This window comes from Babylonia areolata, chromosome 21 (assembly GCF_041734735.1).
Source record: "Babylonia areolata isolate BAREFJ2019XMU chromosome 21, ASM4173473v1, whole genome shotgun sequence".
In the NCBI taxonomy this organism is placed as follows: Eukaryota; Metazoa; Mollusca; class Gastropoda; order Neogastropoda; family Buccinidae; genus Babylonia; species Babylonia areolata.
Genome location: NC_134896.1, coordinates 30609848 through 30615892, shown reverse-complemented (window position 1 = coordinate 30615892; position 6045 = coordinate 30609848). Strand labels below are relative to the sequence as shown.

Genomic DNA, 6045 nt, shown 5'->3' with positions numbered 1-6045 from the left:
CCCAAAAGAAAACATCTCTCTCAAAAAACAACAACAAAAAAACACACACAAAAAAACACCCCAAAACATAAACAAAAACAAAAACACCCCTCATGTATATAACAATTATCTCTTTAACAAACCAAATTTCCTCAAAGAAAAATAAATCTCTCCAAATAAAACAAACATCCATGCATAAAAACATATTTCTTAAACAAACCGAATTTCCCCAAAGAAAACAAATCTCTCCAAATAAAACAGACATCCATGCATTATATAACAAATATCTCCCCCACAACCGATTTCCCTCAAACAAAACAAATATCCGCAAGCAAAACAAATATTTTCCAAATAAAACGCAATAATGTCCCCAAATAGATATTCCCAACAGAACACAAATATCCCCAAACAAAAAACAAACAAACAAAAACCCAAAGCAAAACAAATATCATGCTAATATCTCGAAACTAAACAAATGTACCCAAATATAACAATTGTCTCCCACACAAAACAAGTGCTAAAAATAATAAAACATATCCCCAAGTACACAAATAAACCCCAAACATTTTTTCCCCGTAAATATAAAACTATCCCTCAAATAAAGATATCCGCAATCAAAACCAATATTCCTAAGCATAACAACTATCGCCAAAAAAATCAAATGTACCCAAACATAACAAATACCCCCAAAACAAAACAAGTATCTCCATGCAAAAAATTATCTCCCATACATAACAAAATTAACGCCCAAAGCATAATAAATAGCTCCAACCCAAGCATAACAACTATCCCCCTCCCTCCCCCCCCCAAAAAAAAACCAAAAAAACAACAACAAAAAACAAAACAAAAAACAACCAACCATACAAAACACTTATCCCTAAATAAAACAGATACTTCCCAGGCAAAACAAAATGACTATTACCCACACTAAACAAAATATTCCAAAATAATCCCCAAACTAAATATTCTCCAACATAATCTCTTGTAAGGTGGATGGGTTTGTTTTTTGTTTTGTTTTTGTTATTTTGTTTTTTGTTGTTTGTTTGTTTTGTTTTCAATGGTCCTGTTGTCAATTTGTTTAACCTGGATATGACAAACAGGAAGCGGAGCATTTGCCATCTGGCACCACTTAGACGAAGAGCTAATTAATGATGAACCAGATTACCTAATGTGACTGAATGTTACATGGCTGCTGCCAGAAAAAATGGTCTTCTGCCTTTCACATTGAATTTCGTTTTGTTATACAGTTATGTCTAATTTGTGGGGCAGTTACGTTTTCGGTTTGTGGGCAGCAGTCTTTTTGGCTTGTGCTGATGATGGAGTCTCCCGTCGGACCGACGGATGAGTAGGCAGACAGGCTTATATGTCGGTGTGGGGCCTCACGTGCGTGAAGAGGCCGATTCTGGATGGTGGACCAGATTACCTAAAGCAGTCTTTTGGGCTTGTGGACAGTTGTCTTTTCGGCTTGTGAGTAATGTTCGGATCATTGACAGTTATAATTTTGCTTCCTGGGTTGATGTGTTTTCGGTGTCTTGATACTTGTTTTTTCGGTTTGTGGGCAGCTGTCTTTTCTCGGGTTCGTGGGCAGTTGTTTTTTTATTATTTCGTTTTGTGGGAAGTAGTGGTTTTTTTGGTTTGTGTAGACCTGTGTTTTCGGTTCTTGGACAGATGTCTTTTCGGTCTTTAGCCAGTTGTGTTTCCGTTTTGTGGGCAGTTCTTTTTGCTTCGTCGGCAGTTTTTGTTTGGGTTCATGGACGGCTTTCTTTTCGGTTTATGGGCAATTATGTTTTCGCTTTGTGGGCAGTTCATTTTGTTTCGTGGGAAGTTTTCATTTCGGTTCCTGGACAGTTGTGTTTTCGCTTGTGTTTAACTCTTGTGTTCAACTCACCGTGCTTTCAGCACTGATGCGGACCCTTGCGCTCTACTGGGTTGTAAACTACATGAACTGAAACGCTGCCCCTGAACTAGAAACCCGACAACGTCAGTCAGGTTAAACCGCCGACACCTCTCAAAAGTGGAAGTCAAGCATGCAGTTATACAAGAAAACAACCCCAGCCAACAACGTACGTCTCTAAAATGTTCTAAAGCTCCTATGCTTTCGCAACCAAAAAGAAACGCCCGGGTGGTTTGGCTTGCCTTGCCTTGTCTTGGCTTAGCTTGGCTTAGCTTTTATTTTAGTTGCAGGGTCGGGTTAAGACCGAAGCGATTCAGACCTGAACACCCCCCACCCACCCTCCGAAAACGGAGTATGGCTACGTAAATGGCGGGGGTAAAAACGGTCATGCACGTAAAAGCCCCCTCGTGTACATACGGTTGAATGTGGGAGTTGCAGTCCACGCACGAGAAGAAGAAGAAGATGATGATGATGATTGATGATGATGATGATGATGATGATGATGATGAAGAAGATGATGATGATGATGATGATGATGATGATGATGATGATGATGATGATGATGATGATGATGATGGAGGAGGAGGTGATGATGAAGATGAAGAAGAAGAAGATGATGATGATGATGATGATGATGATGGTAATGAAGAAGAAGAAGAAGAAGAAGAAGAAGAAGAAGAAGAAGAAGAAGAAGAAGATGATGATGATGATGATGATGATGATGAAGAAGAAGAAGAAGAAGGAGAAGAGACCTGTTCACAGTAGAAAGAGAGAGAGAGAGAGCCGGCGATGGACAATCAAAACTGCATGGGCAATCCGAGGCGGACAGTCACTGGGGTCCGATGTCAGTCCATGCCAGGGTATGTGTGTGTGTGACAAAAATATTACTAATCAAGGAGAAAAGTTGGCCCCTGCTTGATAAAGATCGGCCGAGCTTAACTGCACGACTCGTTAACCTGGTGGTCAGACAGCCTCAGTGCCAGTACTCGGGTGTCGGGTGGGTGGGTGGGTGGGTAGGGTAGGGAGGTGGGTGGGGGGTGATGGTGTTGGGTGGGTGGGTGGGGTGGTGGTGTTAGCTGGCTTTTCTTTTCCTTTGAGGGGTGGTGGTGGTGGTGGTGGTGGGGGTGGGATGGTGAGTGATGGAGGTGTGCGGGTGAGGGAGGGTTAACTAGGTGGGCGGGGAATGAGGGGGTGGGGGAATTGCTTGTTTTTTTGTTTGTTTGTTTGTTTGTTTTGTTTTGTTTTCGTTGTATGTGTGTGTGTGTGTGTGTGTGTGTGTGTGTGTGTGAAAATCGGGGATACTGTTTGTTGTTGTGCCAAGTTCTAGACTGTTTTCTGACCTCTCTCTCTCTCTCTCTCTCTCTCTCTCTCTCTCTCTCTCTCTCTCTCAGACTTTGAATAATAATAATTATTAATAGGTACACTGAAAATGATGTTGTTTTAAAACATTGTCCTCTTTGCTAAGGTGAACTTAGTAGCTGAATTTCATTTATTGTTTGTGTGTTCTGTGCACACTGATTTACGGACAAAATTTCTTCATGACTGTTAAATATGTCTTCTAGTACACTTCTCCGATCAAAACAACGAGCGAGCAGAGAAATTGCCAAGTATCAGAATTTTATTGACTCACTTGTGTAAACAAAGTGAGTCTATGTTTTAACCCGGTGTTCGGTTGTCTGTGTGTGTGTGTGTGTGTGTGTGTGTCTGTGTGTCTGTGTGTCCGTGGTAAACTTTAACATTGCCATTTTCTCTGCAAATACTTTGTCAGTTGACACCAAATTAGGCATAAAAATAGGAAAAATCCAGTTCTTTCCAGTCATCTTGTTTAAAACAATATTGCACCTCTGGGATGGGCACAAAAAAATAAAAAATGAAGCCTAATCATATGCAAACTGCATTTACTGTTATATTTATATTTTTTGTAATCTCTAAACTTGGCACTTTGATCTGATATTCTGACCCAACAACAAGAGCAGTCATTATTTTCATTTTTTGTTCGAACAGGAACTTCTTTTGCTAAGCATGGAAGTTTTATTTATTTTGCAAACGTATTGGTGAAGTTAGTAAAAAAGGGAAATTAATCTGTACTTATGCTGGGGGCTTAATTTGCTTTAAACTGATCTTTCTCATCTTAAACATTACATTTTGAAATTATACTCAGTACATAAAAAGCTTGTGTATTTTACTCTCAGTGTACAGGGCTTTCACTATGTTCATTCGCCCAAGTGGTCTTTTTCGGAAAATACTAAAATCAATACGACGAGTGGACTTTATAGATCTGTTGGCTAAGCCCTGAAGTTCATGTGCAAAAAATAATGATTGGGTACACATATTTATACACATTCAAAGCGCGTGCTCATAGGCCTATTCAGTCTTGCGAACGCGAACGACGCCATTTTGTTTCAAGTTGTTGACCTGCCCGTTCAATCCAAAATTCAATTGACATTACACGATAACATGTGATGGAAAGTTGGAGAAGGAGACCGTTAAATATTTATTCAGAGAAAGATTTGTGAACGCCTCATCACTTACTGGATTATGCCCGAAACTGCCATAAAATTATCCACAGAATCAGTCGGTATTCACAGTTAAAAATTGTAACCATGCGAGTTAATACCCTTGAATTGATGAAACAAAAAAAATTCCAGTCTTGACTTTTCTCAAAAAGAAGTCCTTTTCACTTCATACGACGTTTAGAAGTACTTGTACTTGGCTCTACATGTTCTTAGTTTAACAAAATACTCAATTTTCATATCAACTTTAAAACTATAAAACTGGAATGAACATAAAAGAGAAATTGAATCGACCGTGTCAACTGGTGTAACTAAACTTGTACATCTATCTAGATCCAGAGAAAACGGCTAAATGTTGCAGTGTGATTGCGGCGATAGCCACGTCTTCTTTACCAAGGACTTAAAAATAATTTTTTTATTGTCGTTAAAGATTTTTTGAATGCCCAAGATACACCAGAATCATATGATTTGAACAGCGTTCTCACTGCGAATACTGCAATCGATTTATCGCCCTTTAAAAAAAGCATGTTTAAATTAAATACTATATTTTTGAGCATCAGCGCAGGTGGCACGATAGTGCAATGGGTAAGACAGATTCTTCTCATTCGAAAACCTGGGGTTCGCTTCTGCTGTTAGAATTTCTTTTTTTTCTTGTTCTTTTAACCCGAAGTTTTATAATAACATATACAGAACCCTTTTTAACGAATAGATTTTTGGCTCAAGTGTGTAAACAATGTGAGCCTATATCTTTTCTTTGCATTTTTTCCAAATCGTGAAGCATCGTGGGATAGCGTCGCGTCGTTCGATCGAGGATCAAGAAGGTGGGTGGATGTATCAGTGTTTGCTAAGTACGAAGTTAGTGAAAGAAAACGTTAAAAGATGTCTTTTATTGTGTACAAGTTTTGTCAAATGTTTATCTTTATTCAGGTGACTGTTGTGTTACTGCTAGACAGATAGGCATGATGTTAAGAGTAAATGAAAACAGAAGAAATCTGATGGTGTGGGTCGTTTTTTCAACCGGTTTGGCAACCAACCTTCTCTGATAGAAAGCCGTGACATTTAATAATAATAATAATTATTATAATAATGATAGTAATACTAATAACATTTTTTGTTTCCCTCATAAGTTGTGTCACACCGCTAAAGTAATACACACAAAAATCAGTTTGATGATTGTGGCTGTTGAACTCAAGTTGTATGAGATAATATGTCAGTCCATCATGCAACCCCCCCAAAAAAAACAAAACAAAAAAACAACAACAAAAAAAACAACAACAACAACAAACAAACAAAAAAACAACTAAAATAATAGATATACATACATACATACATACATACATATATATATATATATGTGTGTGTGTGTGTGTGTGTGTGTGTGTGTGTCCAATCTCTGTGAATATGATGCCACATTGAGTAACTGAGCTGGACTTAGAACCATGAAATTATTTTATAATGTTATGATTAAAATTTTACTTAGAAATCAGTCATTCTGAGTCTCATTGTTTTATTTCATGCACATTATAAACAGAAACAAAAACAACATATAATAATGGAAACTTTTATAGCACACTATCCAGAAATCTGGTGTTAGGTGCAAATGCATACTTGTAAAAATGTATGTATTCATTGTGTGTGTGTCTCTGTGTGTGTGTGTGT

At 38.1% G+C, this 6045-nt stretch overlaps 1 protein-coding gene across 1 annotated transcript in view; it reads right to left on the bottom strand.

The window, feature by feature from the left end:
* LOC143296728 (uncharacterized) overlaps positions 1 to 6045 on the bottom strand; it is a 239560-nt gene that overhangs the window by 40783 nt on the left and 192732 nt on the right. The gene's annotated exons all lie outside the window — the stretch shown is intronic.